We start from the raw sequence: 20,332 nt of genomic DNA on the forward strand, positions 1-20,332 counted from the left end.
AATGTTTAGTCTTGTAGTGGCTCTGTGACTGAAGGCAGATGAAATCCTGCATAAATGCCATAGTGGAAAGATTTTTCTTATTTGGTTGAATCTGAGGCATAGCCATTTTGCAGTAATCTGTTGGGCTCTTAAACAGCCTGTGCATTTCAGTTCAGTTATATCTTTTGTGAAGTACTACTTTCTTAATAAACAGCAAACTTTCTTTTTTAAAATTTATTTTTATTTTTATTTTTTTGAGACAGAGTGTCACTCTGTCGCCCAGACTGGAGTGCAGTGGCTTGATCTCGGCTCACTGCAACCTCTGTCTCCTGGGTTCAAGAGATTCTCGTGCCTCAACCTCCTGAGTAGCTGAGATCACAGGCGTGTACCACCATGCCTGGCTAATTTTTGGATTTTTAGTAGAGGTGGGGCTTCACCATGTTGCCCAGACTGGTCTCAAACTCCTGACCTCAGGTGATCCACCCGCCTCGGTCTCCCAGAGTGCTGGGATTACAGGCGTGAGCCACCATGTCTGGCCAGTAAATAGCAAACTTTTAATGTAGGTCATGAATTTTAAAACTTTGTGAAGGCCTAAAAATGAAAAACTGTGTGCCAGCATATTTTTCTCACGGTAAGACTTCCATATGAGGAAATCATTTGAAGGTCTGAAGTTTTGAGTGTATCATTCATGTGTATTTCATGCACTGCAGTCAAGTAAATTAGGGTACTGAAAACCAGTAGTTTTGCTTTGTACCTCTGGAGAGCCCGGGTCAAGCTCCACAGGAGACCAAGTGTAGGGTCTTTTTCCTGGGAGAGCACAGAGCAATTTTTATACTTAATTACGATGATAATGGATTTCCAATTGAAATCTCTGCATGATTACCAAAAATGAATGAAAAGCACCAAAGAGAAGTTGTTAGGATTGATTTAATTATAAAGGAAGTTTATTAGGTCATTTTTGGAATTAAAAAATCAGATGGTAAGATTTGTGATTCAATAAGGTATCTCGTGCTTTCTCCTCCTCTCTTGGGGCCTTCCTCTAATTTAAAATGCCATTAAATGGACTATTGGCATATAAAAGTGAATGTCATAAAACAAAAATTATGATGGAACTTATTAATTACTTGGGTATATTAGGGCCATCATTCAGCTACCCTAGGCTGCTGTTATGGGCCTGAGTATTCCATATAATACATGCATGTGTCCATTTGTTGGATTCATTACTCTTGAGGGATACATTCACTACCTGTGTTATGTCTCTATGTATTTTATCATAATAAGAAATTACCATAGAGGCTATAATACTTTTGGTACTTGTGGGAATGAATTCCTATAGAAAGCAGAGAAAGGGGCAAATTTACCTTTTTTTTTTTTTTTTGGAGACAGAATCTTTCTTCTCTGTCACCCAGGCTGGAGTGCAGTGGCACAATCTTGGCTCACTGCAACCTCCACCTCCCGGTTTCAAGCGATTCCCTTGCCTCAGCCTCCGAGGTAGCTGGGACTACAGGAATACGCCACCACGCCTGGATAATTTTTGTATTTTTAGTAGAGATGGGGTTTCACCATGTTGGCCAGGCTGGTCTTGAACTCCTGACCTGAAGCGATCTACCCCCCTCAGCCTCCCAAAGTGCTGGGATTACAGGTGTAAGCAACCGTGCCTGGCTGTTTTTCTTTACTTTTTAATTTTTTTAAAAAATAGTAAGGATCAAGCAGGTGAGTTAAGCCACTTTTATTTATTTATTTTTGCTAGGGAAACAGAATAAAGAGGCAGTCCTGGATCTGTTAAACCACTATTCTATTACTCATCTTAGGCAGCCATTCGGACTGTCTAATCCTTTATACCCTATGTCTGTGTGGACAAAGAGCTTAGTTAGCCAGGCAGGCACGGTGCTTGTCCACATCATGCCTCCTGATGGAACCTTGCAGGTTCTTCCACTGCCAGCCTAGTGGGAGCCACTAACCCTTTCCTGGTGTCCTGGCAAGACTGTGCTCTCTGCATGTGACAGTCTCCCAGGCAGCGCCCCGCCTGCCTCTGCCCTGAGCTTTACCATTCCTCCCCTCTCCTAAGCTCCAGGTGGCTGTTCCATAGTGATGCTGCTTGTGCTGGAAAAAACAGCCCCAGCAGACTCCTTCCCCAGACACCACAAACATAGACTTTTCTTTTTCTTTTTGAGATAGTTACGTTGCTTGTGAAGGAAGTTAAATGCCTGTGGGCAAACATCTCGGAAGGAAGTCTTCCATTTTGAAGGTTGAGGGGACAAGAAAATAAGGGTAGGTGGGTGAATTAAAAGGTAAAAGTGAAAAAAGACCAGGTCTCTCATTCATATGCAACATCTGAATGGCAAGAGAAGCCTATGTTTGTGGAAACTCTGAGAGGTGGCATGGTAACAAGCATACAGGTTTTGAGTCAGACATGGGTTCGGGTCCTGGGCTGCCCTGTACGGGTTTTTTGACTCACCCAGGGAGTTCTGGGCTTTGGTGGATACTACCCCAGCCTCTTTACCCTGGTGGAAACGGTCCTGAGGTGCAGTCCACACAGCTCTGCAGATGGGCTCTGGAATGAGCCCCAGCTGCCCACAGCATCCTTGCTTTCACACCTCCCATAGGCTTCCTGCCCTTCCTGCCACACTCTTCCTACCCCCTCCTTTGGGAATCTCAGGGTTACCTTCCAAATAAACTTCTGTACCCAAATCCTTGGCTCAGACTCTGCTTTTTGGGGAGCCTGAATGAAGATGCTGAGCCTCACTTTTCTCATCCAGAGGATAATGTTTCTCCCCCTGCTCCTGTGGACCCTGTGAGTTTGGGGGAGTTCCTGTCTGTGGCATGTTCAGCCCAGTGTTTTACTTGGCAGGAATTCTGAAAATGTGCTTCTCCTCCTCCTCCCTCTCCTTTGCAGCTTCCTGTTTTATTAAAAATTACCTTGATTTGCTTTTGCAATGAATTAGAAAACAGTAATCCCATTTTTTAACTAAAAAAGTTAAAATTTACAGAAATCAAAAATTTAAATGACTTTGACAAACAGTTTTTAATACAACTTTGAAGTATAACTTAGCAGTGGCCAGCCATTTGAGAGCCTGCCTTTCCCTAAAGTTCACGTTCCCTTGGCATTGCTAGAAGGCAATCATGTACTTGAAAAGAAGGAAAGTTCTGTTTGCTTTTCCAGAGAAGCCAATCCTTTCCTTACTATAAAAACGAAATGGCTGGCTCTCTGGGAAAGAAGACCTGTTTTTTTAAAAATAGAAATTATAAGAATATCAGAAGGTAGATGAAAAGGAAAGCCTTAAGCACTTGTTTGGGCTTATGTTGACCATCCAAATGGAATATTTATAGCCCCCTGTCCAGCGCTTAAAATGTTGGGGGGCGGGGGTGCCCTGGGAACAAGAGTTCAGGGCTTTCAGTCATGTCCTGAAGTTTATGTTGGTTAACCTTTGTCACTTGATCAGTTTCAAGTGGGGGAGGGAAACCCTGTCTCTGTCTATATCTCTGTATCTAATCAGTCTTTGACTGAAAGAGGTGTTAGTCACAGTGGCAGGTCCCAGGAAACTAGGGGGTTGCTTGTGGGTTGCTGTTAAGGTTCTGCTTTTCTACAAAAGAAGCATCCTTGCTGGGCGCGGTGGCTCACGCCTGTAATCCCAGCACTTTGGGAGGCCGAGGCGGGCGGATCACAAGGTCAGGAGATCGAGACCACGGTGAAACCCCGTCTCTACTAAAAATACAAAAAATTAGCCGGGCGCGGTTGTGGGCGCCTGTAGTCCCAGCTACTCGGGAGGCTGAGGCAGGAGAATGGCGTGAACCCGGGAGGCGGAGCTTGCAGTGAGCCGAGATCGCGCCACTGCACTCCAGCCTGGGCGACAGAGCGAGACTCCGTCTCAAAAAAAAAAAAAAAAAAAAAAAAAAAAGAAGCATCCTTGCAGTATTTGACATTCATTGATATGAATAATGTTTAGGAAAATGGGTCTCAAACTTCCTAGTGCCCAGGACTCAACCTGCTGAGCTTAATGAAAATGTAGACTCCAGGGTTTTGCTGTCGATGCACCTCCTGCAGGAGGCTTGGGGCAGTGCAAGCCATCTTCCCCCCCGGCTCCCCCGGCTTTTTTTTTTTTTTTGAGATGGAGTTTTGCTCTTGTTGCCCAGGCTGGAGTGCAATGGTGCGGTCTCAGCTCACCTCAACCTCCACCTCCTGGTTCAAGAGATTCTCCTGCCTCAACCTCCCGAGTAGCTGGGATTACAGTCATGCGCCACCATGCCTGGCTAATTTTTTATTTTTAGTAGAGATGAGGGTTCTCCATGTTGGTCAGGCTGGTCTCGAACTCCCGACCTCAGGCGATCTGCCCGCCTTGACCTCCCAAAGTGCTGGGATTACATGTGTGAGCCTCCGCGCCCAGCCGCAAGCCCCATTTTTAACCTGGGCAGGTGTGGAAAGCAGCCCTGGAGAGCCAGCCTCTCTAGCCTGCATCGCCTGGAGAGCAGCCCTGGGGCTGGTGTGAGCACTCCTGCTGCCCATTGGCCATTAGTCTAAAAGAGGTGGCCTGAAATGGAGCAGTAGGACTTACTGTTTCCTGTATGCTGAGGTTTTGAGGATGGAATGAGATAATATGCGTAAAGTTCCCAGTACATGATCGCTGTTGCGCATGTGTGTTCTTAGGAATCGTGTGTCCCAAACCTCCACCATTGTCTTTCCTCGTGTGCTCAGCATGCAGGCAGTTGACTCTTAGCTCACCTCATTTGTTGCTCAGTCCATGCTTGGAAGACACCATGTTCCATTTGGCAAATCACTTACACTAGGAAGCAAAGATCTTCCAGCTTCGCTCCACTATGCCTATGATGCTCTGTGAGGAGCAGAAGAGACAGGAATATGTGGAGAATTGATGAGGGTTCAGTATGAAGTTCCTCTGCTTCTTAAGAAATGAATGACCGTTTGATTTTGCCTTGAAGGGCTTACATTTCTGTTCTAGTTATTCACGGTGGAGAGAGGAAATGTCCATAGGCTGTATTTGACTTGAGCGGAAATATCGTCTGTAAAAACTTTATAGAGAGAATTAATTTTACCACTGGAATTCCCCAAAGAGGCTAGTGTTATTTTAGAGCCAACAAGGTGACCATTGAAGGGATTGGACGGGCCAGACCTGTTTATACTGGGACCCTGTTAATGCCGTATTTGTGATTTATGTATGAAAATCTCTTTTCTAGTGTTTGCCATCTTTTGAAACATTCCAGCAGCTTTTAAGAAAGTCTCATTGGGCATAGAGTTTCTGAACAAAGTCTTTATGTAAACACTGAACTTGTCGCATTAATGAACTCTCCATCTATAAACAGCCATTAATCCTACCTTGTTAGGATTGGAGGTATATTTAGTAGGGGACAAAATAGAAAAGACCTATGTTTTCCTTCCATTTAGACGATATAAATCCAACACATGCTTACCAGATGATGAAGGTAATTGCAGCCTGAGGTTCTTTTTTAGCCTCCACGCCCCCTTTGAATCATTCTTTTTTAAAATTGCCGTGAGTAATGTAGAGTCTCAAGCTACCAGAAGCCACTTAGATGTAAATTTGCTCTTTGGAATGAATTGCTCTTGGGAATGTATGTGTCCATTATATAGCTTCTCACCAGGGAAAAGAATTATAGAGCCAACTCTGATGTGGCAAACCCACTTATTTCCTGTTTATGAGAGTGAGGGCATTTTGGCTTCCGTAGCCTGTTTAGGATGACTAACAGCATTTAGCTCAGAGAATGCTCTGTTTGTGTGTAAAACTGCTATTACTGAGTCTGGCTGGCTGACACCCCAGATTTCCAGATGTAAAAACATATTAGTGTTCCTAAAGATGAGTGGTACATTTTTTTTTTTTTAAATCAGAAAACAATCTGATTGGGAAATACTGGCTTTACCAGGACACAGAACTTCTGTCTCAGAATTACGAGTTTGTTGTGTCTGTGCTAAAGATCGGTTTCATTTCCATCAGTGTGGAAGTGAGCGTGTGGCTTTCTCTTAGTGGTGAAAAAAATTAAGATCCTGGGATACCAATTTCCTTATAAAACTTAGTTTTGTTTGATTCTCTTTTTCGTATTCTCAGTCATTTATTTATTCACTTGTACGTTTAACAGATAACCTTTTGTGAAATGTCGAGGGTACATAAAGGTGAATTACACATTATTTCATACTCTCAAGAAGCTCATAGTTGAATTGGAAAACACTTGTAAATAATTCCTGGCTCCAAAGAAAACAAACATTTGCAATGAAGAGAATTAGAGGTCAGAGGTGGGATTCCCACCAATTTTTCTGTTTTACAAGAGCAAAGGCACTCAGAAGCAAGGCACAGGGCTCTCATTATCAGCGTCAGAGGACAGTTTCTGAAAGGGTTTGTGCTTGATCTCAGCACTGCGGATGGACAGGCCGTGGACCTGGAGGTGTGTGGTGGCGGTGGAGTGAAGGGCATCTCACATAGAGCAAGCAAGCTGGAAGACAGAGGCTGCATGTAGAGGTCACGGGAAGAAAGGTTGGAAAGTCTATTGGGGCCAGATTGTAGAAAACACTGAATTCCAGGAATTTATAACATATCATTGCATGCATCTGAAAAAACAACTAGCTAATTAACTAACGAGTATTGTATTACTACTTCCACCTGCCTTCTATAAAATATGGAGAACTTGTCTGCTCATTTGATGGCCACTGGAGTGTGTGTGACTTGAAAAGCTTGCCCCTGCCTGTCACCTCTCTCATCCCACCACTCTGGCTTCATTCTTTTGGATCTTAGAGTATTGTGTTGAATGATCATAAGTCCCTTATAAAATAAATACTCAAATGTTTTAGAGTAAAGAGTGAATAAAGGAACACCTGTATGTTCTCTGTAAAACCTAAGTCTTCCTCAGCATTGGGAAGCCATCTCCACTAAAGTGTGGTCCTCACTGGTCCCCTTTAGGGGTGAGGTAGATGGAATAACACCCTGCTGGCCTGTGACAGGGGCAGCTGGTGGGGAGGGGACAGCCCATGACAAAGAGGACCAGGCAGTATGAGGGTCAGGAAGAGAACTGTTAAATAAACGTTCCCAGCATTTTGAGTAAAAATCAGTCTTGGCTTTTCTCTCTGAACATTAAATATAAATACATCTTTCAGATAAAAATTTACAGAAGTTCTCTGAAGCACACTGTGTGAAATATGTGTTGGCTCTGCCACTTTTGATAGACATTTGAGAGTTTGGGGTGCCAGGCAGGTCTCCTATGAAGGCAGAGGGAGCCAACTCTCTCTGAAGCAGTAGTTCTATGAAACCATTGGCTGCTGAGAAGAGGAAACTTTACAGCCTGTTACATAAGGAAAAAAAAAAAAAGATCTCACTTTCCTGTCGGTGTTATGAGTACTGGCTGCCAAATGGTGCTTGTTTGTGTTTCTATTTTTTTCCCCTTCTTTTGTAAGGGGCTTGAAAGTGAATTATATTTCTCACTTTATTCCTGCCTATGAAGGAAGTGAGATCATTGGGAAGGACCAAGTGTGATAATTATCTTCCTACTCTCATGTTTAGAGATAACTGTATTGTGACACTATCTTCACTTTTTCAGATGGTAATACATGTGCATGGTACTAAATGCCAGCAGTGTAGAAGGGTAAACAGTGACAGCTAAGTCCCCCAAGCTACATGGGGCAGTGGTGAAGAGCATGGACACCATCTGATGACCTAGTTCAGGTTCTGGCTCCAGCCTCTCCTACTCACTAGTTGTGTGACCTTGGGCAAGTCACTCAACCTGAAAGCTTAGTTTTTGCAACTATAAAATGGTCTAGGATTTTTGTGGGAGCAACAGACTAATATTTGGAAAGCACTAGATACTGCCTGGCACATAGTAAAGGCCATGTAAGTGTTTGTTGAATATGTAGATACATTCCTCCTACCCTCTTCTTAGCCGTGCAGTGTCTCTTCCAGAGGTCATCATTGTTCTTAGTTTCTTTCTCATCCTGGCCTGGAGAATTCTAAATATTGAGGAAAATTGGCTGGGCGCGGTGGCTCACCCCTGTAATCCCAGGACTTTGGGAGGCTGAGTCAGGCCAATCATTTGAGCTCAGGAGTTCAAAGACCAGCCTGCGCAACATGGTGAAACCCTGTCTTTATTAAAAATACAAAAATTAGCTGGGTGTGGTGGCACACACCTGTAGTTCAGGCTATCACTCGGGAGGCTGAGGCAGGAGAATCGCTTGAACCCAGGAGGTGGAGGTTGTAGTGAGCCAAGATTGTGCCACTGCATTCCAGCCTGGATGACAGAGCAAGACTCTGTCTCATAAAAAACAAGAACAACAACAAAAAAAAATTGGGGAAAATACTGGGGTATTTTTCTGCCTTGTTTTTACTCCATTGCCTTAGTACATGGCTGTGGTGGACAGAATAATGGCCCATCCCAAACATGTCCACATTCGAATCCCCAGAACCTGTGAATATGGCAAAAGAGATTTTAAATTTCAAAATACTTTGAAGGTGTGATTAAGTTAATTATCTTGAGATGGGAGATGGATTTTCATGGATTAGGTGGGAGGCCCAGTGTAATCACAGGGGTCCTTACTGGAGGGAGGAGGGTCAGAATCAGAGAAGTAAATGTGATGAGGGAGGGAGAGAGGTGGCAGCCACGAGCCAAGGAAAGCAGGCAGCCTCTAGAATTTGGAAAAGGGATGGAAAGAGTCCTCCCTTAGAGCCTACAGATAGAACACAGCCCTGTGGCCTTAGTCTTCAGATTTCAGAACTGTAAGGTAATAAACTGAGTTTACGTGTCAAGCACCATGTTTGATGGCAGAAATACAAACATGAAAAAAAACCACAGTTGTGGTATTCGGGGTGCTATGATCTGGAGGCAGACGTGTGTACAGACAGCAGTCATAATCCACCATTGTCATTAGTTTTACGGTTCTCGGACATGTCGGTCTCTTTCTGGACCCTTTACTGTTACAAATTATTGAGGGCCCCAAAGAGCTTTAGTTATGCGGGCCTACATCTATATCTATTGATACTGACTGTATTAGAAATGTAAACTGAGAAATGTCCAAAATGTTTATTTATTTTAACATAACAATAGTGGATCCATTTTTATGTAAACACAATAAACATACTTTTAATGAAATGTCTCCTCAAACCAAAAAAAAAAAAAAAAACCTTAGTGAGAAGAGTAGCCTTATTTTACATTTTTGCAAATTTCTTTAATGTGCATCTTAATAGAAGAAAGCTAGATTCTCATATCAGCGTCTGCATTCAGTCTGTTGCAGTGTATTGCTTTGGTGGAAGTTATTTAAAGAAAATTCATTCTTATACAGATAAATGTAGTTGGAAAAGGGAGGAGTATTTTGATACTCCTTTCAGACAACTGTGGATATTCTTTCATAGTGCCCCCAAACTCAACAAGTGGCCATTTCTTCAAGGTTAGTTGCAATGTGGAACCTGAGGCATTATTGGTGGAGTTTTCTTATTTGGTGTCATTAAAATTCATTGGCCTGTCTTACACTTGGAATAGATCTTTTACTCATGCATGATTTCATAACATGTCTTGTTTATTTGGAAATGTGGGATCACTAAGTTATGTAGATCTTCCAAATGTGGACATTTCATTTCACAGTATTAAAAATCACTTTCAGACCAGTCATAGTGGCTCACACCAGTAATCCCAGGACTTTTGGGAGGCAGAGGCAGGAGGATGGCTTGAGGCCAGGAGGTTGAGACCAGCCTGGGCAATGTAGTGATATCCTATCTCTACAAAAAATAAAAAATTAGCTGGGCATGGTGGCTTGTGCCTGTAGTCCCAGCTACTCGGGAGGCTGAGGTGGGAGGATTGCTTGAGCCTAGGAGGTTGAGTCTTCAGGGAGCTATGATTGTGCCACTGCACTCAGCCTGGGTGACAGAGCGAGACCTTGTCTCAAAAAAAAATTTCACACTCAGATCTCATTGGAGAAGTATTGGGAAGCTCATGGTGTCAGACACAAATTTTCCAAGATTCTGATTTTTGTTGGACAGTTTGGATTATATCTACCAATACTGTCAGGCTCCTTTTGTTCCTTTTAAAGAAAATGTTTTTTTCTCACCTTTATTTTCCAAGTAAAAATTGTGGTTCTTGAAAAAAAGCAGTTAGTTCAGCTCCCAACACAGTTGTACGTATGTTTTTCCTCAATGCTACGATTGTGCTTGGGTATGCAGCTGGCGAGTTGTAAGTGTGCTTCCTTCCAAGGGTGGAGATTTAGGACAATTACCAATTTTTGCTGCTCCACTGAGGACATTCTTAAGTGAAACTGGCACGTTTTTAAATTTAAGAGTGTGGCAATGAAGAGCGTGATGGTGCTGAGCGAGCGCAGTTTGGTGTTCTTGTCTTATTTGTGCTGAGACAGCAGCAGATGCTTTGCACCATCAGTGCACATGTCCTCAGAGAGGAAAAGGCAAATGCCACTTGACATTTTTCAGAAAATAATTTTCAACTTGTGGACTCCTTGGAAGGGTCTCGGTGACCCCTCTACAGACCACACCTGGAGAAGGGCTGTTCCGATACATACAGAGCAGCAACACAGAGGAGCAGAAAACTCGTGTTCCAGGTTAATCAGGGCCACTCTCCAGGGAGGGTCTCACCCGTGTTAACCCCTAGAGAATGAGAAGGTCGATGAGGGGGCATAGAGCATTCCAGGTGCAGAGAAGCTGGGAGGAGGCCGGGGCTGTCTAGCTCTGGGGAGGTGTGTGAGTAACTCTGACGGTTGGAGACGCAGGTGCAAATGGAGACGAGGAGAAGGTAGGGTGAGACAGGTGAGGGGGCCAGGTGACAAAGGGTCCAGGGAGCTGTGAGAGGCCTGGATGTAAAGATCCACAGGGAAAAGATGATCAGGGTATGGTGGGTCAGATTCGTAGGTTAGAAAAACAGGCAGCCCCAGTGCCAGCCAGGGAAGCGCATTGCAGCTGCTGCTAGTCCCCTCAGAGATGATGAATGGTGGCCAGGCAGCAATGGGCTGAGAGGTGGGTGGCACAGCGTGGCAGGCAGTCCGTGCCCTTCCCTCCCTCAGAGCACATAGGTAGCAGGTGATACCCTGTCCTCCTTTTTTTTTTTTACAGGGACTCTGTCTTGTATTTGACACCAATAAATCACTGGGCACATAAGTAGAGTCATTCAACAAATATTTGCTTGAACATTTGAACAAATGAGTAGAGGATATAGGAACAACAGGACTCAGAGTATGAAAAAGAAGAAAACCCCAGGTCTTCCACTTTAAACATTTCAACATTGACATGGTTTGGCTGTGTCCCCACCCAAATCTCATCTTGAATTATAGTTCCTTTAATCCCCACGTGTCATGGGAGGGACCAGGTAGAGGTAATTGAATTATGGGGGCAGGTTCCCCCATGCTGTTCTCGTGATAGAGAGTGAGTTCTCATGAGATTTGATCATTTTATAAGGGGCTTCGCCCTTTGCTGGGCACTGATTCTTCTTGCTGCCACCATGTGAAGAAAGACATGTTTGCGTCTCCTTTCACCATGATTGTAAGTTTCCTAAGGCCTCCCCAGCCCTGCAGAACTGTGAGTCAATTAGACCTCTTTATTTTATATATTACCCAGTCTCCGGTATGTCTTTATTAGCAGCGTGATTATGGATTAATACAAACATTAACTTTATTTTTCAACAAGATTCTAAGGCTTATGTTATATCTAAAATGTGGCTTATTTGAGGTGTGCACAATAAAACTTGTAGCTAAGAAGGGAGCTGTGGCTTTGTTTATACCTTGAGGTTGAATCCGGGTGCAAATAATTTGAGAATTTTTTGCCTTCAAGGTGGGAAATGAACTTCCATACTTAATCCTGAATTCAGGCACGTAAATTAGGCCCATGACATGAGCAACTTTTTACCCCATGTTAGGTACCCATCACCTGTGAAGAACACACTGAGGCCAAGCTGAGAAACAACTGATCTCTGGAGAAAAATATTTTTCTCTCATTTTACTTTTCTTTGGTTTATCAAATATTTAGTTACTGCCTGTTGTATCAGGTGCTGATCTAGGAGTGCTAGAGATAAACAGGAACACAGTAGGTAAAAAAGCCTCCTTGCCCACATGGAGCTTACTTGTATTTTAGTGTGTGGACATACAGAGTAAGCAGGAACTTCACAATTAATAAGTTATGTAATGTACTCACAGATGATAAGTGTGATGGAATGAAAATTGATCAGGATGGGAGGGATGGGGAGTAGGGACCAGGCTGGTTGCAGTTGTGCACAGGGCAGGCTGGAACAATGGGCACCTAGGAGCATAGGCTTTTGGGAAGTCAAGGATGGGGCCACGTGGCCGTCAGGGGGCAAAGCCTTCCAGGCTGAGGGAACAATCACATGTGCCTTGATGTGGCCTGTTTTTCGGCAGGTGTGCCTGGAAGGGCAAGGGAAGAGCAGAGCAGTAAGAGGTGAGGCCCAGAGGAAGTATGAGGGCCCAATCAGGCCAGATCAGGCTGGCCTCAGAGACCATTGTGAGGTCCATTTATTGGAGGGAAGGGAAGAACCGTTGCCTACGTTTGAGCAGAGAAGTGACATGATCTGACGAGTGATTGGTAAGGATCCCTGAGTGTTGTTGAAAATAGACTCAAGGGAGGCAGTGGTGGAACAGAGGCTTTGCTATCACCCTGGAGAGAGGTGAGGGGGTGGGGTCTGCTTGGGGTGGTGGCAGTGGCAGTAGAGCCAACAGAGCTTGGCCAGAGACTGGAAGGAAAGGGATCAGGGGTGACCCCCAGGTTTTGGCCTGAGCATCTGGAAGGCTGGAGTTTCCATCAGTTAAAATAGGAAGATGAGTGTGGAGCAGCTTTGGGGAAAGATGAGGAATTGGTTTAGGAACTCCTTGTGTTTAACCTCTGTTCATGTTGAATATTTCACCTGCTTCCAAAACCGTTTTGAAATAAAAACCCATCAATAAAATTCCACAAGAGGCATCAAAATTAACAACAGAAAGAGAAAGGGGGGAAATTTTAAAAGGCATTGGTCTTTTCTCTCAATTGGATGATGTTGGGGGTTACTCTATGATTGGGAATCTTAATAACCTTATCTAGAAGATGCTCTAAATGGTAAATGAATTTACAGTGAAAACCTATCTAGAAAATTCCATTAAATTCATCAAAATTAGCCACATAAAGAGAAAGAGAGGAAATTTGAGTGACATGTTACCCGTAATTTAAAGATGTCCACTCATAGGGTAAGGAAAACACGTATTTGTTTATAGGAGAAGAAATCAATAGGCTTTGAAATACAAATTGTAGCACATCAATTCCTCTCATTTCAGACAATTTAGTTCTGATCTGTTGTATCTCATAAATTTATTTCTGCCCTACCATACTCAGCTATGATTATTTATAAATTATCCAGTCTCATATAAATCTATTTATCTTTTATCTTTTCTTGCTTTTGGCTGTTAACATCTTTAACATGTCATGGGAAAATGTGACAAAGTTCAAATTATCCCATTTTGTTACTTGTTGGTAGCTCTGGAAAAGATTATTTGGAAAAAAGCATTTGAAATTGTTAGCAAAATTATTGTGTATCTTCTGCTAGGAGCTCTGGCCAGCTGCCCTGGGGGGTGAGCAGGTGCTGTTCCACACTTTCTAGAGTGGCAGGATGCCCCCTCCTTCCAGAAGTCTCCCAGTGGGCTTGCTACCAAATCTGGACTTCCAGTGAAGCACTTGGAAACTGCTGAATGAAACGACATGCGATTCTCCACATTTTAACATTTTTCTTTCCAAACACTAGTTATTTTCTCCTAAATTGCTATTTGTGAATCTAATTCTGTCTTTCATGTTTCAGTTGATGAATGGCCATGTCATTCTTTTGTGAAGTTTAGGCATCTTTGCATAGCAGTATTAGCAACATTATTTGAACATTTGTTGAATTTTGTCGTTATTTTATACAAATGGTTGAGGAAAAATGGGGACTGGAAATGGTGATAAGAAGCCTAGCTTTCCTAACCTTAATACCCATGACTCCAAAATGCCAGTCACCGGGTGTGTCCAGCCAGCAAGACTTTAGCTCCATGTGGATGTTCTTTGACCTTGACTGTATTAGTCTGTTCTCATGCTGCTAATAAAGACATACCCGAGACTGAGTAATTTATATAAGAAAGGTTTAATTGACTCATAGTTCCGCCAGGCTGGGGAGGCCTCAGGAAACTTACAATCACGGTGGAAGGGGAAGCAAACACGTCCTTCTTCACATGGCGGTGGCAAGCAGAAGTGACGACCAAAAGCGGGAAAGCCCCTCATGAAACCATCAGATCTCGTTTGAACTCACTATCACCAGAACAGCATGGAAGTAACCATGCCCATGATTAAATTACCTCCCAGTGGGTCTCTCCCAGGACAGGTGGGGATTATGGGAACTACAATTCACGATGAGATTTGGGTGGGAACACAGCCAAACCATATCACTGAGTAAGTCAGTATGTGTTCACTGGGGAAAGAGGAGAAAATTAATGCATGTGCTAGGTATATTTAAAAGGTGTGGCATAAATAGAAGTTTTATCATTTTTTGGGATCTTTGGGAGTAGAAGTTCACAGAACCTAAATACTTCACCTTTCATGCTTCTCTTTTACAATTGTAGTCTGTGAGAAGTATGAGGCTGCTTGCATGTTGCACTGGCGATATCATGGGGTCTTTTTCTTTTGAACTCTGAAAGCATTTTGTCTGTATTCCTGATATGGGAGTTGCCTTGCAATATAGCTCTCTGTGTGCCCGTCCTAATTAACCTACTACTGACAATCCCTTGAAAACAGGGACTTTGAAGAGTATAAAGGATGTTTCAGACATGGCAGCCAGCACAATTCTTGATAAAAATAGCAGGCATTGAGTAAATAGCTATTGAGTGAAAGGAAGGTTGTTAGAAATCTCTTAATGAAAGTTAAGGCAACATTCTTGAGCATGGATTATGGGGGTAAAAGGAATCCTTGGAACACATCTTGAGGCTTCCAAGATTTCTTCTTTATAAATCTGATGCAAGGGAATGGTGCCGAGACTTTCTTGAGCCGAGGTCTCCATCACTGGCACATGTGTGGAGGGCACCCTGGGATGGCCCATAGCTGTGGTGGTGGAGAACCACATGCCCCAGCTCTGGAGTCCTGCTGTATGTCCTGGGAGTCCACGGAGCCTAGCTGCTGGCCCACATCTGTGCTGTTCTTCAGTTTTAATGGGCTAATTGGTGTCCGTGACAGTTAATTTGCCAGCTAAACCAAAACCACAACTGAGAAAGAACAGTAACTTCTTTTTTTTTTTTAATTAAAAAATTTTTTTGAGATGGAGTCTCACTTTGTCACCCAGACAAATGGTGCGATCTCAGCTCACTGCAACCTCTGCCTCCCAGGTTCAAGCGATTCTCCTGCCTCAGCCTCCTATGTAGCTGAGACTATAGGCATGTACCACCACACCCAGGTAATTTTTTTATTTTTAAAATAGAGACAGGGTTTCATCATGTTGGCCGGGCTGGTCTTGAACTCCTGACCTCAGGTTATCTGCCCACCTCATCCTCCCAAAGTGCTGGGATTACAGGTGTGAGCCACCGTGCCCAGCCTAAGAACAGTAACTTCTATATCGCCAGTATAGGCCAATAGTGACAGTGAGTTGTTTTAATTTGGGGATAATAACATTTGTAAAAGACTATGGGTCTCAAATAAAGTCTCAAATGGATTCTAGTTCCTGGCTTTGTCATCTGTGACCTTGGGCAGGTTACTATAACTATTTTCTTGACTCTTAAAACAAGGGATCAGGCAAAATAGTTTAAAACGTTTTCCTTCTCTCTCTAAATTCTTGTATTTAATGTGATTGAAATGACAATGTAAGGACTACAGGAGTGTACATTTCCTCCAAAATTTTATGGAGTGAAAAAAGCAAAGTAATGGATCAAACATTCCATTTTGGTTTTGCAGCCAGTCTCATTCCCTCTTTAAATAGAGTCAGGTCTTGACTGCAGTAGAGAACGTGTTTGTTAAGCCTTCATAATAATGGCAGGCTGTCTCAATATAAAGCTCACAAAGAACCTTAAAAACATTAATTATCCCTCACATCACCCGATGGAGCAGAGATGTGTTATTATCGTTTTACTTTCACAGCTGGGTAAATCAAGGTATAGAGAGACATCGAGCCTCTGGTGCTTTGGACGAGGTCATAGTCAGTGGCACATACAGATAGAACTGTGTCTTCCTGTTTCTCCTTCCATGTAGGGAAAAATGTCTGGATTTTAACTGCTTTTTTTTTTTCCTTTTAAAGATTTATATATTAATATTCATAGAGTAAAACCCAGTTATAATTCGCCTTGCAGTAAAGCAAATTTAGATGTGACCGGTTTGCTGAAAGCCCTTGTCTTCTTATCTGGATTCTTATCGGGAGGTTGGGACTGACAATCGGAAAGTTCTCGTAATCATCTGGGGTTTCTCAGTTCAGGGAAAGGTCAGTTGTTTGTGGTCATAGCTTCACTATCTATTCTTGTTCCTTTTTTGATGGTTCATACAGCTTTTCATTAACCTTGCAATCATGTGACCAGATATTTCCTGTGATTTGGTTCTTTGGAACCCTCTTATGGTGGAGTTTTGCTGTTAATTCTAACTTCTCCCCTGGAATATCTACCCTGACTTCCTTATCTTCTTTTTTAAAAACTGAATAGAATTAACATACTATACAATTTACCTTTTACAGTGTGCCATTAAGTGGTTTTTAGTATATTCACAAAATTGTGCAACCATCACTACTGTCTAATTCCACAACAGTTTTATCCCCTCAAAAAAGAAGACTCACACACATCAGAAGTCACTCCTCAAAGCCCGGCGTGGTGGCTCACGCCTGTAATCCCAGCACTTTGGGAGGCCGAGGCAGGCAGATCACAAGGTCAAGAGATCGAGACCATCCTGGCCAACATGGTGAAACCCAATCTCTACTAAAAATACAAAAACTAGCTGGGCGTGGTGGCGTGCATCTGTAGTCCCAGCTACTTGGGAGGCTGAGGCAGGAGAATCACCTGAACCCGGGAGGCAGAGGTTGCAGTGAGCCAAGATCATGCCACTGCACTCCGGCCTGGTAACAGAGCGAGACTCTGTCTCAAAAATAAAGTAAAATAAAAAAAAAATTAAAAAAAAACAAATGAAGTCACTCCTCATCCTCCATCCCCCAACCCCAGGTCCTGGCAGCTATGAATCTACTTTCTGTTTCTATGGATTTACCTATTCTGGGCATTTCATATAAAAATGAAAATACAATCTGTAACTTGTCGTGTCTGGCTCCTTTCACTTAGCATAATGTTTTCAAGGTTCATCCATGTTGTAGCATGAATCAATCCTTCATTCCTTTTTATGGCTGAATAATATTCAATTTCACCTTCTTTTAATCCAAGAGAACCATAGCACTTACTGAAAAGTTTCCTCAAATTTTCTTTTTTCCGTAGCAACTTTCTCTAATAGAATCTCATGTGTACTTTTTTCTAGGTTTCTTCTCAAAGTCTTTAAATAGAGCTCCAGCTAAGTAGTTCCTAAGGGCTTTGAACCGAAATTCAATTTTGTTAAAATTCTTTGAGTGTTTGAAATACAGTATTGTCTGTTACATGCCTCTGAAGGTAAGTAAGTGTGGCTTTTGGGTGTCCTACCAGTGCTAGTGGGTGTCTGTTTCCTTGCAGTACCAAAACCTTGGTTGAAGATCTCTCATCATTGACGGTGTATTTTTCATTGGGGCTCTGATAAAACCCCATGGGAGACATTGCACCTTCTTTCTTTGGATTAAGCACGCTGCCTCAGTCCCTGCTGTAGCCTGCCTGGCAAAGGAGGATGTGGGTACATCTAAACACTCTTTTTCATTGTTCTCAGAAGGAGTGTTGCCGTCAGTGTGGAGGTGGCTGTCGCAGCACCTTTCTACTGTGAGAACATCTGCCATATTCCTGTTCCTTTTAAGTATTCTTTCCCACTGTAAGGACATTTATCACAAGACAATTGAATCAGATCCTGGCAGCCTGCTATTAAGAAACATTTACCACCAGCATTTACTTTACCACTCTCTGTTTATTGCCGGTGTTAGCTTGCATTGTCAAAAACATCACCGATTGGAATGTGACCTCGGGTTAAATGGACTTGGAAGGTTTATGAAATGTATATCTTTCTAGCACAGTATTTATGCTGTAATAGAATTTATTTCTTTGCAAGCTTAATAACATTCAAATTGCTGCTTGGAATTTCCCTGACACGAGTCATAATGATAAAAAAATGCAAAGCCGCGGATATGGTCAGAAAAGAAGACTGATTTTATCTATATTAAGAGTAGGTAATAATACATGGTGATCTTTTTGTTAATGGTGCAGTTTGGGACCTGACTCACCTTTGAATGTGGTCACTCAAGAGTTATTTTTTTTTCTCTCAGTTATTTCTATTATTTCATTTAAATGCTTTGTTTTCATTCTCTTTCACTGACTGATGATCAGAAATATTTGCCTGGATGGCACAGTACAGCTGATGTCATTAATGAAAGACGTCACAAACCACTGCACTTCAAAGTAAAAGTTTGAGTAAATTTTAGGACAATCTGTGTTACTTAAAAATATACATTGCTATACAAAGTTTACAAATTTAAATTTATTTATTTAGAAGAAATTGTCTTAAAAGCAAAGTCTCACTCTGTCGCCTAGGCTGGAGTGCAATGGCACAATCACAAGCTACTGCAGCCTCTACCTCCTGGGCTTAAGTCATCCTCCTGCCTCAGCCTCCTGAGTGGCTGGGACTACAGGTGTGCAACACCATACTGGATAACCTTTTTTTTTTTTTTTTTTTTTTTAAATAGAGGTGGAGTCTTTCCATGTTGCCCAGGCTGGTCTTGAACTCCTGACCACAAGCAATCCTCCTGCCTTGGCCTCCCAGAATTCTGGGTTTATAGGCATGAATCACCCCACTGGCCAGAAAGTTAAATTTAAAAGGAGAGATTGTGGCTGGGTGCGGTGGCTCACGCCTGTAATCCCAGCACTTTGGGAGGCTGAGGTGGGTGGATCACTTGAGGTCAGGAGTTTGAGACCATCCTGGCCAATATGGCCAACCCTGTCTCTATTAAAAATACAAAAACAAACAAACAAACAAAAAAAATTAGCTGGGTATGGTGGTGTGTACCCATAGTCCCAGCTCCCGGGGAGGCTGAGACGCGAGAATCACCCCTGGGAAGCAGAGGTTGCAATGAGCTGAGTTCCACTACTGCATTCCAGCCTGGGCAACAGAGCAAGGCTCTGTCTCAAAGAAAAATAAAATAAAATAAAATAAAATAAAAGGAGAGATTTGCAAAGATGTTCTTTGCAAATGTTCAATGTGCTCTTTGTACTGAGATAACTGGCTATGAGCATTAATGCAGAGTTTTGTAATAGTGGGTGAAGCTTGGAGAACTGAAAAAAAGTCTTAATTTTCTATTTACATAATGCTATTAAGCCTCAGCTGGCAGCTTTGATTTACCAAAATTTTAATCTTTTCTTAAAATTGCATTTGTACTTTTTTAAAAAACAAAAGATACATAAAATGAAGGAATTGAATGGGGTAATTTCGGAGTTTCTTTTCTGATCTAAAATTCTTTGATTCTCTACAAGTGTTTCGTTTATGAAATTGCATAGGATAAATTCTGAGAAACTGAATAGAGAAACTGAGTAAATCAAATAGATTAATAGCAGAATTCAAACAAAGTACATTATTTTATCTGGATGTGAGTAGATAGTAGAATGTAAGTATTAAATGTCAGAGACGTGTAACTGTAATGCCACAATGGATTATGTAGTTGAAAACTTAATTAAACCATTTATTATTCACTTGTAACTACTTTGACAATAATTTTTTAGATTTTTTTCAGTCTTCTTAGAAAATTATTCTTCTATAGTTTTCACATCAGAAGGGGTTTCTAAGGATTAACGATTTAATCAACTAAAAACATTTTTTGAGCCTGAGATGAGAGTCCCACTGAAATACACTTCATCGTTATCTGGCTGCTATATTTTTAATTGCTTTAGTGAGTATATTTTATCTTTCTTTGGGAAGTGAGGGAGGCTAATACTCAGAGGGTGCAAAATGCTATGGGTTGGGTACATTTTGCGTCCCCTGATGCCACTTGATTTTCCTAGAAGTAAAGTTGAGGTCCTGGCCACGGGGAGGGGCAGAGGCAGTTCTCAGAGGTGGTGGCGCTAACATTTTGGAAGTTTGTGATTCTGTTTTTGGTTATCATAATGATTCCAGGGATGGTGACGTTTGGTAGTTGGAGACATGGTTGCTGGACATCTTACAGTGATCAAGTTAATCCCATATATTGCACATTGTTCAACTGGACCTTAGTGGAGGTGAAAAAAACGTGCGTATAATTATCTGAGCTAGGAATTACCTCCATTTTACAAAGA

The 20,332-nt window shown here is 42.3% G+C and overlaps 1 protein-coding gene across 4 annotated transcripts in view; it reads left to right on the forward strand.

The window, feature by feature from the left end:
• Positions 1-20,332, forward strand: part of TIAM2 (TIAM Rac1 associated GEF 2) — a 272,790-nt gene that overhangs the window by 197,452 nt on the left and 55,006 nt on the right. The window lies entirely within an intron of this gene.

This window comes from Macaca mulatta, chromosome 4 (genome assembly GCF_049350105.2).
Source record: "Macaca mulatta isolate MMU2019108-1 chromosome 4, T2T-MMU8v2.0, whole genome shotgun sequence".
Lineage (NCBI taxonomy): Eukaryota > Metazoa > Chordata > Mammalia > Primates > Cercopithecidae > Macaca > Macaca mulatta.